Below are 23,422 nucleotides of genomic sequence, written 5' to 3'. Positions count from 1 at the left end.
ATCTTCATACTAGGCACTTTACAGCCTTCTGGATTTAATATTGAGTTCAACACCTTCAAATTATGAACCAACTCCCATTTCTTCCATTTCTTTTAGCTTTACTTGTTACATTCTCCCATTTCTTCCTTTTCCTCTAGCTCTACTTGTTAAGTCCTCTCTCCCTTCCCCCTACTCCAGTGGGACTGTTTTCTCTTTCAAGCCTGGCAGTAAGACACTCTATTGTTCTGCCATTCTCACATTCCAATCACTTAATCTGAACTATCAACATCTTTTCTGAACCAGCACTGTATACCCATCGCTGACTCAAGCACCACCCCCAACTATAGCATAAATCCTGCCCCCTCCACACTTCACCAGCTCTGATGAAGAGTAATCTAGACTCAAAACGTCAGCTTGCTTTCTCTCCATGGATACTATCTGACCAGCTGTGATCTCCAGCATTTGTTGTTTACAGTAGCTTCTTCAGCATTCTCTGTTATTATTTCAGGTTTCTAGCATCAGCAGCATTTTTATCTTACTGAAAAATGGTTGACTGTATGTTATAAAGATAATATTGCTAAACTATGCAATTACTACAACTCATAATTTGAAAATGGTTACTTAACCACTGTCATTTCACCTTCAATCAAAATAACTCATCGAATATTAATATTTATGCAAACTTTTTTTAAAAGATTTTGGTGCTCAGTTGGTGATGAAGCACAACAGTTTGTTGGAGATACAGGATGTAGGAGATGGAAAACCAATGTTTTAACATTTGTTGCTTTAAAGTAATCAAAATAAGTTTAAAAGTGCACTAATAATCTTTAATGTTTTGTACAATTTTCATAAGAATGATTTATTATTGATACGTCATGGGGACACTTTAAATGAAGAAATCAAGATTCAATCTCACTTCTAAATAATGTTAGAAATGCAGGAAAGGATTCGGAGGGAAGGATTATTTCTGTCACAAAATATTGCTTCAGTTCAGTTTATGTCTGATTCCATTAGAAGCATATATTGGGCTGTTATTAGAGCTAATAGTGCTTTAAATAATGCATTCTTCAATACCTTTTGCAACTGGATTATCCATTTTGAGGGGGGTCTACCATTGTAAGTATTTCAATGACTGAGCTTTTAAGCAACCTTTCATTATTTTAGAAGTACTCTGAGATGGGTTTAGGAAAGTGCCCTGTGCTAGTAGAGTTAAAGCAATTTGTTAGAAATAACATTTCAATGGATTAACTGTTTCATTGAAAGTGGCCATCCGTTGAGTAAGTCATGATTTGTTGCATCTTATTTTTGTTGCAACGAGGGATTATAATTTATTTTTGAGCAATATAATTCTTTCAGCTGTCACAAGATTTTTAAATTTATAGAGATAATCTATATTTCTAATTAAAAGGAATGAATCATTTTATTACAATGTTGTGCAAGGACATTGCTCCTTTAGTAGTTTTGACAATGTTATATTGTTTCATTTTAAGAATTTCAGCCTTCACAGTCTATTTTTAACTAATATCTAAGTGACTCCACATTGCTTGTAACCAAATAAAGACGATGTAAGCAAACAAAAATAAAAACCTAATTCAAAAACAGTCTTTCTTCACATTGTGTAAGAAAATTTATTAGTGTTAAGGAAATTATCTGGTTATGGTTAATGGACCTATCATTAGGAATATTACAATGAAGTGTCAGTATTAAGGCACTGAAATAGAAATGTCATATTAAGGTCATTTCTCTGGGACTGATGTATAGTGCATTTGTTTCATTTTAATTGATTAAAACCAAAACCTGCTCATTCAGAAGCAGGTGCAATAATGAAAGAGTTGGCAATTAAAGATGGAGATGACTAAAAGCTGTGACCTTTTCAGCAGTTGTCCTCCAGACAATTACAGTTCAGTCAATACCCTATTCCCTCTGAATTTACCACTAGTTTAATATTTTGAAGAGGTTAAAGAAGAATCTTCCAAACTGGATGAAATTGTACCACAGCAAATACTGGCTTAAAAATTCTGGTATAACACAAGTAACAACACCTAAAGTAGACAGCCATTGGATCACAACAATTGTACCACCAGTGTCGTTAGTGTAGTACTGTCCAGCTCTGAGCACCAGTTGTGGCCCTATGGGCAGGTTGCTAATCACAGTTGGGAAGGAAGAGGATACAGCAAGATCAGCCAAATCAGATGTGGAACGCTGGCCTCAGTACATGTCATTGGCAGGGAAAGTGATTGGATGGGGTGAGCAGTGATTGATAATGAGTAGGGCAGTAGTTTTCATTGACAGACAAGAACCACTCCTGCTCCTCTTGGTGCTGCGATAATGTCAATTAAACATATTAAACCAATGTATTGGACAGCTGCTTCCAGTGGAACACTTCAAAGTACAGCTGTTTCAGCTCCTGCCTTAAGAAACTGACCATGTCATGCACCAAGACATCGATGGATAATTCTCGACTTATCTGAATTAGGGTTTCAAGTCTGCCAGCAAACTAAATTGACAGTAAAGGGAAAATAGTGCCATGAATTATAAATGCAACAAAATCTGCATTTGTATAGCATCATTAAATATCGAGAGATATTTCGGGAGGCAGTGGCATTCACATAACGTCACTGGGTGAGTAATTTGGATGCCCAAGCTGGGAACATGGGTTTGAAAGGCAGATAGTGAAATATGAATTCAATAAAAATCAGGAATAAGATAAATAGTCAAAAAGTGACCAGTTTCCTTTCAGGAAAGGAAAATCATCCTTACCTGGTCTGGTGTATATGTGAATCCAGACACAGAGTCTGCTGTTTTTGGTGGCATGATGGAATGGGCTATAAATACTGGCTTAGCCAGCGATGCCCACATCCAAAGAATGTGCTCTCTTGTTTCACAGCTAGGGTGGAGGGAACTTGCTTGACACTGGAGCTCGTTGGCTCTGGAGATCTGGTGGGTTGACCAGGGGCACTTGTGACTAGACAGACCACGGACACTGAGGGTATTCTTGTCAGAAGCAATTTGCCCTCTTTTTAGTTTGAAGTTCCAAGGATAGGAGTGGGGCAGACAGTTTGGAGGCGGAGGGTCCAGCCACCTATGCAGTGTCCTGAGTGGATATTTCTGAGGGTATACAGTGTGGTTCCTCCTCTGGATGGGTACCTCTTGTCACCACCCTATTACCTTGTCAGGAGGGGACCCTGAGATGTGACCCCAGTGCCCCATCCCTCTGTCAGCACGTCTTCAGTGCTGAGTACCAATGGGTGGAGTAATAGAATGCAAGTTTGTGCACTCTCAAACTGATATAGAGGGTGCTGGACCTGGTTCCCCAGGGTTCGAGGTTGGTTGGGGAGAAGGTGGGATATGTGAGACGGAGAGTGTGGGGGGAAGGAGCAGTGTGCTAATGCTTCCTCTGACACCTCTGTACTCTCATCTTTGAAGATCAAGGAGGATGTGTTTGGGGAAGCTGGACATTTCTTTCCAAAGTTCAAGGGCTGTCTGTAATGGCAAGACACAAGAGAGAAATGTTGCTGTGGTGAGTGGCTCCAAGTGATGGGCAATGAATGAGGCTGGCAACATGGTTATGGGGAGAGTGGCAGTGGCATGCAGTGGGGTACTTACTTGTTTGGTGGGACACGGATGTCTTTGCATCCTCGCAGGAGTGGTCCTGGTCTTCTCCTGTATTGGCAAGTACTCTCTGGGCAAAGGGGAGAGGATCTGAATGCCAAGCAATATCACCCCTCTCGACCACCATCTGTACAGGCTCATTCTGTCCTGTTATTGTCTTCTCCTGCAATAACAAAAAGGGGAAAATGAGTTAGATAACAGTGGGTGGCATGACCGTTAGTGCAGGGGAAAGCTGGTGAGGTGTTCAGAAGGCCTGAGAGGCAGCACAAAGGGCATGAGAGATCAAAGGTGGGAAGTTGGAAAGCTGAGAATGAGTGAGAGAAGATGTCGCATGCAATTGTGAGAGTGGCAGAGCATGAGCATTGGTGAGGAGTGAGCGCATTGGAAGAGAGTCATTGGCCATCTGAGGCACTGGTGGCCATTCCTCCACACACAGGATAAAGCACTAACCCAGATGGTGACCTTGGATCAAGCTGGCATTGTCTGGTGGCATGACCTCTTCTCTTGGTCCTCTGGAAAGAGGCCGCCTCTCCTTTGGACTACTGTCATGTTCCAACTCTGCCATTGACCGAGCAGGGCAACTTTGGAATACCAGAGTTCCTCCAGGTTCATAGCAGCCTTTTAAAGTTGGCACAAATGCCAGCTTTTGAAAAATATCCACGAAGTGAGAAGTTGTTCTGGGAACAGTGTGATGAGGCAGAAATTGGATGTAAAATATCATTGAGATACGGTAGATAATTTATGCAGTGAGTTTGGTAAGATATGGCGAGAAAACTCACTAAGCCTTAATGTGAAAAATCCTCCAAAAATGTCCAGATGCAACTCAAAGTTAACCTAAAAAATTCTAAGATTCAGCCCTGTGGTACAGTATAGTTCATTGCTGCACCATACCTTTCACATCCAGCTCACCTCAAATTATTAATAAATATACAGCACAATATGTAGGAATATTCGTGCTTTATAAAAAGATCTTTAAAACTAACAATGCCTCATGAAGAAGAAAGAAGAAGGGGCACCTGGAGGCACGTCAATTTCTGACTCCTCCTCTCACCTTGGATACCGACGGAAATTGGATATCCCACAGATACTGAATACCTATGGCTAGAACGGTGGAGTGCAGGACCATGTGCATTTCCAGCAGTCACTGAGTGTTCTTGACCTTGGTCTCAATGGTTATCGTTAGCATGTCCATGGAATCAGACATTCTCAGACATTCCAGATTCAGCATTGAATGGATAACTTTGGACTCTTTCATCTTTCGATCCAGTTTACCAACTGCCTCTGATAAATCTCCCTGCTGTATTTGTGCCTATCTGTGCATTTCACCCGTCACTGTGAAAATGGCTCAAACCATGGGGTCATCTTCTGCCTTGCGGAGCAGGTCCATGGTTTCTGGTAGTCCTCCTGAGTCCTAGATATGTAATGTTTCTTCCTCAATCAGCTCTGGAGATGCGTCAGTGATGTGCTCACCAAATTGTGCTGCTGAGTCTAATCCAGATGCCTCTTTCCGATAGAGGTTCATTGGGTGTCACTACTGCTTGATAAGGGAAGAGAGAATTAATTGTGCAAGAGGGATAAAGTTGTGTGCAGATTAGAAATGGTTAGCACGCATTATTGGAAAAGCAGAGAAGTTTATTACATTGGTTACCCATTGTGATCTCCCTATCCTTCATGTAAATGATTATGCTGTTCTCCAGCCAAACTAAGCATCTTTTCTAAAGATGTGGGCTTTACGTCTGCCATCCCAACCCCAACCCCAGGCTGATTTTGGGCCAGTTTTTCCTTGCATGAGACAAAGTGAGGGATTAATTGCGATGGAAGTAATTGGAAGAGTTGTTAGTGGCAATGCATGGGCACAAGAGGTGGTTATTGAGTGAGGAGGATGTACCGAGGACAGAAGAATTTGTAGTTTGAGAAGGTGAATTGAATGAAAGGCATTGACCAGACATGATCCATGTAATAGTGAAATTGAGACTCAGCGAGATGTGTGTGCAGTGGCTGAGCTAGAATGAGTGCCAGTGTTCTCAGTGTGAGAAAAGATCATTGACCTTCATCCTACACTGCTGAGCATTCCATTTAACATCTGCCAGGTATCTCTCTGTGTCCAGGCTGGCTCTGTCTGATGGCATGGCCTCCTTTGGCAGTCTGTAGGAAAAAGGACTACCCTCATCTCCACAATCCCATCCCACCAGCATCTTCAGGTCCCTGACTGAAAAATAGGGGGCTAACTTGCTTTTAGAGCCAATTCCTCAATGAGAATGATAGAACACCATAGTGTGAGGAAGAGTTGCTGGTTTGCAGCATCGGACATGGTGTGCAGCTGGGTCAACAGTGTGAACACTGGATGATCTGGGCAATAACCAGCACTTTCACCTGTCCTGCCACGTGATTCCGTGAGAAGGGCATTGAAGAACCTTGTTGTATGATTGATACAATGATAAGCAGGAATTTGTATGAGGAAGGTTACTATGAGCCAGAATGGACTGGACACCAATTTTATTACACAAATTCTTCAACTCAAAAGGGAACATTCCACCCACTGTGTTTATTGCGAGTTTACTTTTTGAAGGAAGATTAAATAAAATGATTATTGACATTACTAACAGATTTATAATATCAGCTATAATTTACTCATCATTTAATTCTCATGCTTTTTGGGAAAACATACTGAAGTTATCAAATAGATCAGAGCATGATATTTACTTAAAATTTTCTATCACTCAGACTTAAAATTGCAGTTGAAAGTATTGTTACTTTGTATTATTCTATGAAGTAAGTCAGTTTTGGTTGTCATTGAACACCAGACAGAACAAAAATCATTGTCTGTGAAAAGGAACATGATGCTGTATAGCTGTTCAATGTCATTATTGTTGAAATGGTTGACAGGCAGGCTATTTTAAAGAGCCACCCAGCCTTCACTTTACAAGCAGTACCAGCATCAAATCTCATTATTTTTCCTGATACAATGTAATGTACAGCACAATACTAATCAATATCTGTCAAATCTGTGATCCAATATAACCACGATTTTTAAATTAAACAAGTGGTAATACACTGAAGTCCTGGTAAAATTAGTACAAACTGATAGAGTGAAACAACAATCAATCTATTAACCCTTCAGATATTTATTTCAAGGAATTTAAAAATGACCCTTTGTAGGATGGCTTACCAATTTCTTTATTGTTATGGCAGCCACTTCTACAAAGGACTGAACAATAATGATATGAATGATATTAGCAGATTAGCAACTCCACTGCTTAAACTCATTCCAATTTGATATTGATGAGAGTGAAAAATGGAATTTTATCATCATTGGGTATTTCACAGCAATATTTTGGAAATACAAGGTTTTCAGTAACAATTTTATACAAGGTCTCTGTTAGAAAATAGTGAAGAAAACATATTCTCAAACTATTCATGGTTTTAATGAGTAATTTGAGATTCACTAAGGGTAATGGTAAAGATCTGTCGACAATAATTACTTAGTATTAGCAAGGCTTTTAACTAGTGCTCCTGTCTTCTTCGACCTCTGGAAGAGAAAAAACAGGTTTCCCAGTATTTCCCATTAGAGCCCTCAATGTTATTTCTCATTCAGCCCTCAGCGACATAATGTGTCATGCTAGCCATATGATTTGTGAATAAAGCTTTTTCCAGTCAGTGATAGCATGATACTGTCTGGCAGGAAGTTAAGATTAGCCAGTTATAACTTTGCTGTGATTATCACAATCTGTCTTGCACCTCCAAATTCTTGTTCCCCAAACAGTGAAAGTCTATACTTAAATGTACAAAGTCAGTGAGTAACTTGGGAACCAGCAAATTATAATTCTGAGATGACACCAGTAAATTGACAGGGGCACTGATTCATAAAGTGGTCAGTAGTTTGCTGCTGGTCTCTGCAGTCACATGGTGTACTCTGACAGGAAGTGAAGAAATAATACCCAGCAAAAAAAATTCTTGCACAATAATGACAAGAACATCACTGATAGTGGGACAGTAAGCGATCTACTAGATGTAAAAATAGGTGTATGGTGACATTCTTTGGCCTCCAGCATCAGTGGTCATGACAGGAAACAAGTGAAACTGGGAAGTGACTTAACCTTCCATACATTTGTCAGTAGGCCACCAGCAAGATATCCATGACATCAATGGGCATTATGTGCTAAATGTTGAAAAGGATGAGAGATTGTCACAAACGTGAGGATTCATTGTGGTAGATGTGAAAGCTCAGGTGTCTCTTCAATAAACCAGTGTTAATTGTTCTGATCTTCCCCAGAGATTACCAGCTTATTCACCTAATATGAACATTGCTGTGGCTGGAGTCCTTATGCAAGACCTTGAGTCATTAAAAAGACCTACCATTACTTTGAAGTCATAGACTTAATGCTTCTTCTGCCAAAAAATGCTCCGCAGCATTTCTGATAGCTTCCTAAATATTTTTTAGAGGCAATGGTCACCTGATAGCAAATTTAAGTGTCACATCCAGACTTTCTGTCAACAGAGGACTGAGTGTTGTTATGATCCCAGCTGATGTTATTACAGAGACACAGAAAGCTCACTTGGTTACTAAGCACAACTTACAAGAAATGATATTTAAGATATAAATCTAACATTTTCTATCACAGTATTCAGAGAATTTCTGGTGAAGAAAATCACAAATTTGTACTTGCAATTAACTATTCATGGCCAATTTTACATGGTCTTCTTTGTTTGCTATTGTTACTAATCTGTATTGCAAATCCAACATAAGCTACTTCTGGCATGCAAGAGTTCCAAGTTATTGCATTAACAGTTTCACTTAAAGGACTCAACAATACAAAGGGGTCAGGGGACTGACCGAGCTAATTTCAATTAGAACATTACAACAGCACACATAGTTGTTGGTCTGGATTTAAATCCAACTCCCAGAAGTGAAGGCTAGGGGTCTCCACTGCTAAGTCCTCTTCTTTAATTGTTCTAATCCATTACAAGAACTAATTATTCATCCATCAATAGTTTAGCTTCTTTAAGGTTACTTGGCAAATATGAGTTGCTCTCAAGAGTTCAACATACCTCATTTAATCTGGAAAATGCCCTTAAATCACATGGATCAAAGGGCAAGTTACTGAAGTACATGCTGATGAATTGCAACAAAAGACGTATTTGGAATGTGCACAAGTAAATTGCATCAGGTCATCCACCTTCAATATGTAAAATGCTTTTTGGACAGTGTTGGCAATCCTGAAAACTTGCTTTTTTTTTCTTTTCACAAGTATTATTGCTAATTTCATTTGTGAGATTGCTTGCGCTTTGTGGATTATTCTGTAACAGTGATTTACTGTGTGAGGTTTAAGACCTGTATATTTTGTGTCATGCTTGGAGGGTGGTTTTTCAGCTCACTCGCGGTATTTTTTGTTACAGAATTGATTATATTTAAGTTTCTAGGGGATTAAAACACACCCAAACAGCAAACGTGACTCTCTGCTGCACCAACACCTGACAAAAACTCTACCTGAAAAGAATCAATTTTTAAAAGCGTTTTCTTACAAGTTTGCTGGCAATATTATCACTTAAAAATAAAATTTGAGGTAAAATTAAGCAAAAAGAATTAGGAATATGTCTGAGGAAAAGCCCGACAAATCTGCAATGTTCAATATACACTTCAGTAAACATTGATCATATACACATTGATCTGCTTTTGTGTGTCAGTGCAATGCTTTTAACAGAGAATTTTGATCAAAAAATGCCTGGAAATTCATAAACACACAAAGATCAGTGCAATCTAGATGCAGAAAATGACATATGCCTTTCAATAGTTAGGCTCAAGGTGCACCTAATATTGTGCTTACATCTGATATACATGAGATTAGCATAGGAGACTGAATTGAAAGCTGTAGCACCATGCCAGAGTTACTAGTCCCCATGCATAATACAATGAGGTTGTCTTAATAGATGGTGGAAGTCCAACATTAAATATTCACTTTAATATTCAATGAGTGATATTACAGAGCACAGTACTGCCATCTCCCAATAAACATATTGCACCAATAGCATCTACAGATCTGAATTATGTTGTCCATTGTAATACAATATAGCATAAATTTCTCCTATAAGCATCTCCAATGCTAACTCTAGTCAGCTGTTTTCCAAAAGCAAAATTTTACCAGTCCCAAGACACAGAAATATTGTGCTAAATTTTAAACTGGAGTTTGGGGTCTGGTACTTAATTGGCTTGAGGTGAGATTCTAGGTCTAAAACAGCAGTAAGTCTTGCCTCCAGGACCTGTCAGTCAATTAAATAGCTGGCAGTGTGCTGGCCTTAGCAGCACCACTAAGAACTAAACTAAGAACTGCTGGGACTGCAACAGTGCCCAAGTGATCTAAGGAGTGGTGCAGCTGTGACAAAGATAAGTCAGGGGTCTCACTGGAGCCAGGTTAGCAGGCCCCAGTGAAGAGCATGAGATTTGGTGGACAGGATAGGGGGAGAAACAGGAAACCTATTGAAGAGTATCTTTGCAACAGCCTCCATTTAGCACGGGGTGCTCAAAAATGATGTGGTCTCCCCATTTTGCTCAGCTGCAAGTTCACCTAGAGTGACACTTGATGTTGATTTCCCATGCTTTTGGTAAAAACCCAGCAAGAGGAGGCCATAAAGTAGCCATGAATTGGCTGCTTAAGCTCTTCAAGTGACCCACGGATGCTGCCAGACCTCTTGAGTTTCTCCTGTGATTTCTACTTTTGTTTCAGATTTCCAACATCCAACTTTGTTTTATTTATAATCCTGAAGAAAAGGGCCAGCAAATCCATATGAACTGCACTACCTGCAAGTTACCCTTCAAGCCTCCTCAACATCCTGACTCGCCATTTCTTTGGGATCAAAATCTTGGAACTCCTTTCCTAACAGCCTTGTGGATGTATCTTCACCAACGGACTACAACAGTTCAAGAAGGCAGATTACTACTATCTTCTGAATAATAATGTTGTCCTAGCCAGTGACATCCACAAATGAATTAAAAAAAGGACCTGCATCACCATGGATGCCACAATGTAAATTAGCAACAAAATGCATGCTGCATTGATGTCACCACATTATTTTTCATTTTTGACTCCATGAGAGCTGACAGCTTAAAATTGAGGTCATCGTTTCCAGGAGACTCAGTGTAACCTGGTACAGTATGGGCAATATATGGTTAGATTTCAGCCAATCAATGTGGCACAAAATTAAAATAGTTTAACAGTATCATATTCAACCCTTTTCTCAAAAAGAAATTATTCCTGAATTAGTGCCTTTTTTATTATTATGGAGAGTCTTTCCCTGCAGTAATATAAAAAAGTCCAATGTTAATACTCAATTTTTTTAAAAAGTGAATTGCTGAATACAAAAACATCAATGTTTATAGAGAACAAAATGTAATTACATAAAGACAGCCATTGTCATTAAAACTTTTTCACTATCTTCAAGTCTCCAAGCTTTCTGCCTTCAGCTGGGGCGAAGGGAGCTTCATCAATGTTACTCCACAGATACGGCATGGAGTTCTTCTGTTATCCACAATTAATTCTCCGAATGGTCAATGTGCAATTAAATTCCAAAGACAGAGGTTACTATTCAAAATCCAGAACACCAGTACAGCACTCCACCATTGAACTGCTAGATCTACTAATCATGACAGGATCAGTTTTAAATCTTAGTTTGGGAATGTTTGAAATGTACTTTAAATGTTCTTTTTTACTTGTTTGAAACTGTGTCCCTTGGAGATTATTATTTGTATCATCAGGAGATTATGTGAGAGATAAAGATTCAAAACTCAAACAAGGCACACGTCAGGCTTGTAATGCAATTAGAAGTAATTTTCTGGATTTACTTTCCTCTCCCTTAACTATTCTTTACTCCTCCTCTGATCACTTCTCATACATCTCCTTTCTAAGCTGACAATCACTCTTTCCTCAGAGTTCAGACACACAGACAGCTTCATGGCTCTTCTACTGCCTCCATCATCTGAAACATATTCCTTGTATTGCTCTCTTCTCTCATTCCTTTTTCTTCACCCAATCCACTTCTTTCTTTGTCCACCAAGCTCTTTCCAATTTGCTTTCAAAGCCACTTCCATATGTCCAGCTATCTAGTCTTTAGTCCTCCTTTAATCTGAGCATTTTATCATCTACAAATCTGCTCAAAAAATTATGAAGAGATGAGATCCAAATACTATTTTTATAAAAGATTATATGGACATAGAAATGGCTGAATGATTAGAACAGAGCAATTTTCAATGAGATTTTTCATGGTGGAGGAAGCTTTGAAGAGGAGTTCCCCAGGGGTGGGTATTAGACTTTTGCTTTTCCTGATTTATATAGACGGGCTAGGTTTTGGTGTGTAGGACACAATTTCAAAGTTTACAGATGATATGGAATTGTGAAGAGAACAGTTTAGAACTTCAAAAGGACATAGGCAAGTTGGTGCAGTAGACGGATGGATCCCAGATGGAATTCAATGCAGAGATTGCATTTTTGCTGGAAAAACATGGAGGCAAAAGATATTATAATGGGTTCAATTCTAAAAGCAGTGCAGGTTGGCTGCATTTGTACATTGATCACTGTGAATGACAGGGCAGGTGGAGGGAGGAATAACTAGAACAAACCGAATTTTTGGTTTTAACAATAGTGGCACAGAGCACAAGAGCTGGAGTATTGTGTACAGTTCTCGATGAAGAATGTGAACGCGTTGGGGGGGTTGCAGAAGAGATTACAAGAATGGTTCCAGGAATGAGAAACTTCAGTTTTCAGAGTAAATTGGAGAGGTTGGAAGAAGAAGGAGTTGGAGAAGTAGGTTAAAACAGTGAGGAGGCTGGACAGAATATATAGGGAGAATCTGTACTTTTTCATAAAATAATCAAAAAACAAAAGAGTGCAGATAGAAAGTGATTTGCAAAAGGAGCAAATCTGTTGTGAAAGAAAAAAATCTTTTCAAATAATGAATAGGCAAGTCTGAAATATACTGCCTGGAAGTGTGGTTGGGGCAGATTCGTTGAGGCATTCAATAGGGCATTAGATGTTTTCTTAAGTAGAAATAATGCTCATGGGTATGGGGAGGATGGCATTAAGTTATGATGCTTATTTGGACAGCCAGTATAGACATGATGGGTCAAACGACCTCCTTTTGTGATTCTGAGCTCCTGTTTCCTCTTAAACTGCAAGTTAGTTTCTGTGCAATTTCTTGACTAGTTTCTGAATTCCACAAGTGGCTCCAAAGAACCATTTTTGGCTGGTGCTGGACTTGTTTGTGTCTGCTTTTCAGAGACTCATTCATGATGTGATAGGTTTATCTTTGGGACTGGAGAACAAGGAAAGCACAGAGGCCAGAAGAAAGCAAAAACATCTTGATTACCAATGTCACTTTTCCATCATCATCCTAAACATTATGAAACCGAGATCACTGTCCCCTAATTGTTACCCCACTGTCACTTGATCTAATTGGCCACCTCATTCCCAAGAAGCAGGTTCAGCAGTACATACTTACTTGTTGAACTGGACATATACTGCAGTAGGATATTCTCTTAATTATTCTCAATCTAGAATTGCTTGTTCCTCACTGCCACTTACTCTTCCACATTCCCACTTTATATCATGATAGTCAAAGTCCCCGTTATAATTACTGTATGATGCATACATGTGCCTGTAATTTCCTTGCAGAACTGTTCCTCGACATCCTTCCTCCGTTGGTCTGTATATTAAACAAGCAATATAATTGCAGCCTTCTTATTCCTTGGCTCTCGCCAACTCTGCGCTTGAGTGCCCTTACTTCATTACTACAAATCTCTTCTTAACAATAAGTGCCACCTGTCATTCTTTTTTCACCTTCCATACCTTTTCTGAAGCTTTGTCCTTTGAGCCAGGTCTCCATTATCTCCACAACATCATAATCCCAAGTGGCACTCTATGCTTCTAACTCCCATTTTATTAGCTATATCTGTGCATTTATACATATATGCAATGTAGCCTTGATTTAGACTTCCTTCCTCTGACTCTATCCATTACGAATCTCACACTAATGTCTCTCCTAGCATTTTGTACATCCCAGTATTACTTTTCCAGTATTCTCTTCCAATTCTCACACTCCTGCGATGCCAGTTTAAACCCTCTCAAATGCCCTAACAAAATGTCCCATGAAGAATTCAGTCCCAGCTCTGTTCAATGTATCTTCTGATTCATGACTTTATAAAGAAGCAGGAAGTAGGCAATACTTGCTGACCTTTACAGTGAGTAGCTGCTGCTTTGTCCTCTTTGTCGAGCATTCTTTAATGCCATGCCATGATTGAGATTCAGTGGCAGTAATGTAAGCTGCTTGGGGCATGGAGAAATGATAGAGGGAAGGAGGGTAGAGTGTAATGGCAACAGGTCAAGTAGGTTGGTTAAAGGTTTGCCTGGACTAGTGAGGTGTGCTATCTGGGGAGGTGGAAGGCCCAAGATATTTAGCTGCAGGCATCCATTCTGAGAGCCCATTCTGATGCTACTAGGTTGCAGGCAATGAACAGATGCCTTATGCCCTTTAAATGTGGTGCCAATGATCTCCAACCCCTTAAGCAAGTAATGGCAGGGGCAGGGGTACATCCTCCGTACCTGCTACAAGATTTGCCATGCTCCTCATGCATGCATGACAAATTGGGAACCATGAGATTGTGTGAGACAAGCCAAATCATTCTCCTCCCACTCCCCACCAAGTGGGAATGACACTCATTTTGATGGCCACTGCCAAACTTAGACTCTCAATGGAAGATTCGTCCAAATTGTTTCAGTGAAAGTTTCTTCTGAAATAATAGTAAACTGAATGCAATATTAATTAACGCATTTTTAGAATTAATTCTATTTACCTTGTGTCTGATGTGCGTTAAATGTATTAAATTTTAAATGTTGCTGTTTAATTGTATTATTTCATTTTCTTCCCCGGTTACATTGTGCACAATTATGTAACCAGGCCATTAGGCAGATGCAATATTCCAAGTCTCTGTGATGTGACTCTTCAGCAAATTATTTCAGTACTTAAAGTGCTGCCTGTATTGTTCCTTTCTTTTCTGTTTTGGGCACACTTCCCTAAGCCCTGATAGTATTACTGATGCGCAGCTCATTCTGCAGAAAATAACATACACTTCTACAAAGCATTATCTCACCTTCTCCCTTTCCAAATCTTTACAGGTCATCTATATCATTACACATTTTAAAAAATTTTATATGAACAGTTAATATGTCTTTCAAGTGTAAATATTTCAGCCAAATTATCAAATGAACTTGAAATTAACCACAATATTACTCTACTTGTATAAATTTCTAATAAGACCTAATATATTTCTGATCTAAATTATAACTTTCTTCTGTTTAAATCTATTATTTAATTTCTCCCTCCCCCAAATCAATTTATTCTCTTTATTAGCTTTTTAATCTTCCATAGATAACAGTGCATTTAACCAATGCTTTTAGAAAAATATGATGAGCAGGATCCTGTCTGCAAACCTTTGAATAGATGTCAATCCATCTCCTGCAAGTAAGGTGACACCATTCTCATATCCTAAGCCTTTGTATTTCATTCTCACATAATTCTTTGCCTCTCCAAGTACTGTTGTTGTTTTCATGGCCAATATTAACTGCACATAAAAAAGGCCATCAAGCAAAGTTAATGAATTCTGGCTGAAACTGATAAAATATTCTGTATATACATCATGTGACCCAATACGGTTGCACTGTGCTGCCAGAAAGTGCTGTTAAATACGTGACTGCATAAAATACCTTCCAGTAGATCTAATTACAGCTTCTACTACTGTGTAACCAGAGTATCGTGATGTGACAGTCACTGTGTAGATCTCCATTTGACACATGCTGCCAAGAAAGTCTCCTGTGAAAGAAAGATGAGTATGGGTTGACAATTCTAATGGGACAGACAGCTGTCTGATTACATATAATGCTACCAGCAAGCTTTTCAGTCACATGAGCTCCTTCACAGTGGACAACTTAGAAAAAGAACAAAGACTCAGGTAATTGAAGGCAACATTAAACACAAATCCTTACCATCCTCAGAGAAAGACAGATCAAAGACATTCTCCCATTTTCTTTCTGATGTGATGTTCAACCTTAGTACATTTTTAAAATCAATATAAATAAGATGTAAGAACAAAAAAAATCGAGGTAATGCCGATATAGCTGACTTGAAATAAATTCTAAAATTATTGATAGACTTATTGGTTGTATATAATGCAACAGACATTTCACCTGGGCATATATTTCAATTGATGAAAGTTTCCTGGCTTGACTGAATTGTCTGTCTTTCAAAAGCATATTAATAAAACCAAAAGAAAAGTGATTAGACCGTGAATATTTGAAAGGGGAAAAGTAGTTTGTTTGGTGCAAACAGAAGTCATAGAAAAACATTAAGTGCTAATATTCCATACAAAATAATGCATAGGACTAACATTTTTCCCAGGTGAAGCAAGGAAAACCTTCAACACATGCACTTTCTAGTTGATACGTTCTAAAATTAACTTGAGAATCCTGTTGGAACATGAACAGTCTGAGCATCTTGCACAGCTGATCAGTTTAGAACATGTGAAATAAAGAAAAGTGCAAATTAATCTGTTCAGGTAGGTTATTAGATGCCTCTAGAGCAGTTGGGACTTGAACTTGGGCCTCTTGCCTCAGAAGTAGGGACATTACCACTGTACCACAAGAGGCCAATAGCACATGTGCTAAGTGACGTTGTGATAAATGAAGTCTATCTGGTTCATAATGTGCCACAAGACAGCCACAAGATGATTCAAGTGCCAACCCATGTTAATGAGATAACACGTTGTAGAGCTGGATGAACACAGCAGGCCAAGCAGCATCATAGGAGCAGGAAGGCTGATGTTTCGGGCCTAGACCCTTCTTCAGGAATTTCTGAAGAAGAGTCTAGGCCCGAAACGTCAGCCTTCCTGCTCCTGTGATGCTGCTTGGCCTGGTGTGTTCATCCAGCTCTACACCGTGTTATCTCAGATTCTCCAGCATCTGCAGTTCCTACTATCCAGGTTAATGAGAGTTGATTTGATTAACCAAAGTTTCAATGCAATTCCACAAGGGATACAAGTTGCAGCATCTTAGTGTTTCTATTTTTCCTGTAATAGATTTATTCAGTATATGATGGTTTAAATCCCAAGTGACTTTCAAATCTCACACAGCCAGAGAACGTTTAGAAATGTGGACAAACTACTACAATTAAAGGCTGACAAAACACACAAATGCACAGTGGTTGAAAAACATACAATATGAGAAAAGCTTTGTTCTCTGCTGACATCAAAGAGAAAAGTAATAACGCTATGACAAAAAAGTGCATCAACTATTTGAGTAATTCCAATTAGATATTGATTAAAGAAGCTCTAATAATAAGATTGTAGGTAAAAGTGTAAAATTGACAAATGTTAAAATGAGTAATTTCCCTGCATTCATCACAGATGAGAGATTATCTAAGAATTGAAGCTTCTTATTGATGTGCAAATGTCAACATGGAATTAAGTACACTTATGTAAATATATGAACCTTATAGTTACATTAATCTTTTATGTTTAAACAACATTTCTTTCATATGAAAACAATATGAAATATTATATCAAATGTAGTTTAAATACTGGAAAGTGCTTTCTAAGTGGTACGTTGCTGTATGTATTGCATATATTTATAGGAAAAATTTGAATAACATGCATTAGGTTCCTCTTACTGTATAATTCCATCTTAAACAGAGCAGTGCGATGCCACTGTGATTAGCTTTAACAATTGAGTGCTGAGCTTTCAAACTGCTGCAATTATTTAACCCATTCCATTTTCAGGTAACAAAAAAATTAAAGGGCAAAACAAAATTCAATTCAATTATTAAAAATCCATTCCCAGTAACAAAAGTGAAAAGATTCTAAAAGCACCTCAGAAATGATAATAGGCTAATACTTCTGCGGTGTCCCAAACTGCCAGTGAATCACCGTGTACGATGCCACCATCCATTCATCAAGTTTTCAAGGTGCTAAATTTGTATTTTATTTTCCTTCATCTAACCCTTATTTTAAGTTGTATACTGTATAGATGGAATGCTACATGGCTCACTGAGTGTGTTTTCTTTTCACAGCGAAGCAAAGATAAAGATGCAATAGGTCATTTTATGCAGACACTAAACCATAGAGAAAACAATGTTTGCTGGATTTCAACTACCTTCCAAATATTGGCAGAGCCAATTATTTTCAGTTTTCAATAATTGGATCAGGGCGTAGCATACTGCCTGAAAGTTTTCTTTTATTTCTGCAGAGCATGATGTGAACTGCTTGCTGCACCATAGCACAAGGTCACTTGTTTAATATGGTCTCAGCAGTAAGGCCAGCGATATTTTAGCGCAAATTACAGTGATGCACAAAAGATCCAAAAGTTAGTGCACCGAGGACGAAACATTGAACATCAGGCTCCTCACTCCTTTTGAGGACAAAACATTTAGACAGAGAAGAGGGTGATCACTCATGTGAGGACAGGGGGCCGTCAATAGCCAACCTTCCCAGTATGTTTCATTGTTCTGTGCTGCACTGTTCTCTCATTAATACCAGTGCTAACTCGTTCCTAATCTACACAAACTTTTATTCCCCTTACACAACTAATTCCCTCTCTTTCTTATGCAGGTATTAGTGGTGCCTGGCAAAATTCTGCCAGGAAGAAACCAGAGCCAGAGACCCTCAGCTCCACCTCCACTTCTGTAGAAGAAGCCATTGAATCCTCTGGGGAAGCACCAACAAGACTTTCACCTGCACCCTCCACCAGCTCAGAGTGTTTCAGCTCAGTGGATTCTGTTTCCAGATGAGACTCGGGAGCACAGCGTGATGAGCACATTGCTGACAGAGGACTGCCAGGAATCCCTGAGTCCCAGGCAGGAGATGACACCACAATCTCGGGCATGTCTTCATCACAATGTGCAGACTGGCGCAGAAACAGTAGGCAGGCTTGTCAGAGCAAGATGGTTAAAACTGGGTTGAAGGATGTGGTCACAGTTAGACAGAATGGTTAAGAAGGTGTTTAGCATGCTTGCTTTCATTGCTTAGACTTTTGAGTATAGGAGTTGGGGTGTCATGTTGTGGTTGTACAGAATGTTGGTGAGGCCTCTTCTGGAGTACTGTGTGCAGTTCTGGTTGCCCTGCTTGTGGAAGGATATTATTAAATTGGAGAGGGTTCAGCAAACATTTCCCATGATGTTGCTGGGAATGGAGGATTTGAGTTATAAAAACAGGCTGGAAAGGCTGGAGTGTAGGAGGTTGAGGGGTAACTTTATAGAGGTTTATAAAATCATGAGGGGCATAAATAAAGGGTCTTTTCCCTAGGGTGGGGGAGTTCAAAAGTAATGAGTGTATTTTTAAGGTGAGAGGATAAAGTTTTAAAAATGACATGAGGGACAACCTTTTTACACAGAGTGGTTAGTGTGTGGAATGAGCTGCCAGAGGAAGTGGTGGGTGCATATACAGTTTCAACATTTAAAAGGCATTTGGATAAGCACCTGAACAGGAAAGGTTTAGAGGAATAAGGGACAAATGTGGGCAAATGGGACTAGTTTAGTTTGGGATCATAGTCAGCATGACTAGTTGGACTGAAGGGTCTATTTACATGCTGTATGACTCTATGACTCTAGCCTCAATTTAGCCGGGACCCCACAGCTTTGCAACTTACCAAGCCAATGTTAGTCTTACACTCCTCCCCCAAGTAGAGGCCAATGAGTTTGTGATCTGTGAGAAGCACACTTCTGGACCACCTTAATCTCTCCTATGCTCTGTGAGATCCCACCCTTCTAATGCTCCATTCCACTGTAATTGTTCTCTCAGCAACTCAGTCCAATGAACCCCATCTCCAGACTTGAATTGCCTGCTTTTACCAAAACTCCAGGAACTGACCCTAACAAGCCCTCTGACGTATTGCCCGAGTCCCCATGGCCCACCCCCTGGAGTGACTTGGTAGGACAGCCCTGAATGACCGTGGATCAATTTCTCCACAGCACCCAGACTGACTTACTTGGAATCCTTGGGCTGGTTACACCTGAGCTGCAGGACTGACCATGGCCCAAGATCGTAACTGCAAGGCCATGGATCCCCAGATCCTGGAGAGAACAACAGCCTGACAAAACATAGCCAATCCCTTGGTCTGGAGTTGGACTGTCTGAATATCCCCTTGACACCACCAAGGACTGCTTCCCTTTGACTTTCAGACATGGCCATTTGCTTGATGCAGTATTGATTGTTGGATGAGTTGCTGACACATGCTGCAGGTGTGATTTTAACATAGCTTGGTGCATACAGAGACATGTACACCCCCTTCACTGTTCAGTTCTCACCACTATGGTGAGCTTCCTGCATATCCCTCTGGCAGCCTCCTAGTAAGCACAAAATAAGTGAATGCTATAAAGAAAAGGTTTCTTAGAGAGGAAGAGAATTGGAATGGCATCAAAAAAAAGTGAGCTGAAGACATTGTACAGGAAGAACATCATGTTCAGCAATATAGAGTGGTACAGCATTAGATGCAACAAGCTCAATGGGACTTAATTATCATCTGGCTCCAATGGATGGGAGATGCGTGTAACGATTATTCATTGATGGCAAACTTATTGTTGTTCTGAAGACAAATGGCACCTGTTTGTTCCCAAAACCAAATTCCATTATTAAATAAAAGTTAACATCTTTGAACAGTTTGAAGGCTTTCCAGCATGTGATGTTCCTGTTTTTAGCAATGACAAGATGCTATATTAAATTGGCATTAGGGAAAGAATAGCACTTCCTCAGGCAGGATTCTAACATAGCACAGTGCTCAGGATAGTTGGCTTCGTTCCTGTATCTGCAGTTACAGTGGCAATGGATCAGACAAGTGATGATGCAATGCAGCAATACACTTTGAAATGTGAACTGTTATTTCCAATGAAGTGTCACCCTGCCATTTTATATACCCTCAGAAGCTTCTTCTTTCCCACTTCTATCCTACTCATATGCACTGTGGAAGGAATTTCCTCAGTTGGCAGCGCTTAACCTGGTGTACAGTTGCATTTTGAATATGATGCTGGAAATCCTAGGTGTTCCTGGCAGTGCCAAGTACTTCTGCTGCTGGTGAGTGCCTGATGGCGTGACTGTGGTGCCAGACAGACATGTTGCATACATAAAGAGGTAACCATTCTCAAACTGTGTAACAACCTCCTTGGGCACATGGAGGAAAGAAGCTCCCTCCAAAAAACTCCTGAAATTGACACTGGGCTGGCTTTTAGCAAAATTCAGTCCGATGGCTCCATCATTCACTAAGGTCCCAAATACCTATGACTGAGATAATACTAATATGTACTTCCAGCAAATAAAATATTTGATCTGAATAGTACAGGAAACAATTTAACTGAAGGTGTCGCATGTGAGCTGCTGAGCTCTAGAAAGTTCTGGCCGCTGTATCTGAAGACGTTATTTTTAGTGAAGTATTGTGAAGTACGAATACCGCATACAAAGTTACCCTACTGCCATTGCTGGTGAAAGAATATTTTTAAAATTTCAAACAATGAACAACAGAGAGGAAATTATATCAGGAGCAATATGGGATGGCATGGTGGTTCACTGCTACCTGATTGCACCAGGGACCGTTTAATTCAGACTCAGATGACTGTATGGAGCTTGCACATTCTCCCAGTGCTTGTGTGCGTTTCCTCCAACAGTCCAAAGATGTGCAGGTTAAGTGGATTGGCCAAGCTACATTGCCCCATAGTGTTCAGGGATGTGCAGGCTAGATGGATTAGCCATGGGAAATGTAGGGTTACAAGGATGGGGCAGGTCTGGGTGGGATGCTCTTCACAGAGTCAGTGTGGACATGATGGGCTGAAGGGCCTACTTCCACATGTTGGGATACTATGAAGTGAATGTTCATCAAATGCATTTTTGTTTTTATTGGAGAAAAATTTATTGGAGGAAATCATTCCCCAACAACTGTAATCTTAAAAATTCTGGGCATCTTCTCATTACTGCAATCTTAGGTCACATCTCCTCATCTGCTGTTGCCTGCTGATCTCTTCAGCTCTGAAATTGTATTTTCTGTATCTGCAATTTCTCATCATATCTTTTGCCTCAGGACAATGTTGACTGCACTAGGTCAAGTTCTGGTAAAAAGTGTTTGCTTTTTTGTATTTTTGGTCTCCATTTTCAGCAAACCCTGCTATTTTTCGGTATTAATGACCCTTCGTGTACTATTCGTCCGTAGCATAATGGTATGCAACAAAATGATAAAAGCTGCTCATTTTCTTTTTAGTGGAAAATAAATGAGAAGTCAAATGTCAATAAATGTCAAAAGTGCCAAAAACTTATAAATCAGCTCTTAGTGATTTACTTGACAATCATAATTTACTTTAGCTCATTTTCAAACCATGCTTGCGACAAATAGACAGTGAGTCAACAGCAGGCTGCATATGAATTCAAAGAAGATAACAAGGTCAAAAGTCTTTAAGAGCACATAACCTTCTGATGGTTGTCAGTTTCATATCACTAGCTTAAATAATTCATCAAGGTGTATTTTTTGTTGTACATTAAGTATTGAAGTCTCATATTGAATGTGACCAAAAGAAATATTGTAGGTAATTTACTATATTGTATGTTTACCAAAGGGTCATGGACAATCAACAGTAAATCTCTTGTCTCCGTTTCCTGCAATCATTCAACAAGATGGTGGAAATAAACTAAATGAAAATGCAACCAAAGAATTGACAAGATTCCAGCCTCTCTCGCTTTCCACTTTGAGTAAATAAAGAGAATCTTCTGACTTCTGGGAGAAATAATTTCTGTGTGCAAGCGCAGTTTAAGTGATAATCTAGAAATTATGTTCAACTTGGCTGCACTTTTCATGTACACCATGATAAGGCCTGGAGCACCTTCGGCCTATTTTTTAAAAATGCGCATTCATTTTGTTTTAAGTTTCAGATAGTACTGACGTGGATATAAGCAGCAGATACAAAAAAAAGCAAAAACAGAAAAAATTTATGTATTCTGCTCTCATATCTTAAGGCCAGAAACTACTATTGAGGCAGTATTTTAAATTGCTTAAACCTCTGCTAAAATAACAAATAGAAGGCAAACAAGTGCAATTGTTTGCCAATATCAGTTACAGTAATTTTTAACCCTTAGTGTTTAAGTTTCTAAACATAAACCAATGTCTTTCCTGATTCTAAAATCCTACCAGTTAAGTGTGTTGAGCAAGACTAAAGGATCATGTAAACAGATGATTGTTAGTATAATTTTCAAGTAATTCTTTAAATTCTTCAATAATAATAGAGCGCTTAATAAGTAACGCACAAAATAAATAGTGTAGATATTTATTTAAGTAAATTATACAACTCATAAGTGATGAATTTATTTAAATAATAAATATTATCTGATGTTGAGCAGTTAGAAAACTGACAAATCTTAACATGGGTGTTCTGATATTTCCTTAGACTGATAGAATTTGATAGCATTGCTGGAGATCATTCTGTTTCATGGGAGAATCAAATCTAAATGATGTATTGCACAGTGGGAAATATTTAACATTTTATATAATAATCACATTTCGTAGAGTTCATTCTACATTTTATATTGTGTTAGACTGAAGCTGGATAATTTTATGATTACAAAGTGTTATGATCCCAACTGATGCTATTACTAAAAGTCAGGCCCCAGAATGAAATTAAATCAGAGATAGTAGGAACTGCAGATGCTGGAGAATTCGAGACAACAAGGTGCAGGGCTGGATGAACACAGCAGGCCAAGCAGCAGCATAGGAGCAGAGAGGCTGACGTTTCGGGCCTAGACCCTTCTTCTGATGAAGGGTCTAGG

Source organism: Rhincodon typus, chromosome 16 (assembly GCF_021869965.1).
Source record: "Rhincodon typus isolate 14 chromosome 16, sRhiTyp1.1, whole genome shotgun sequence".
Classification (NCBI taxonomy): Eukaryota; Metazoa; Chordata; class Chondrichthyes; order Orectolobiformes; family Rhincodontidae; genus Rhincodon; species Rhincodon typus.
This window is presented reverse-complemented; position numbering follows the sequence as displayed.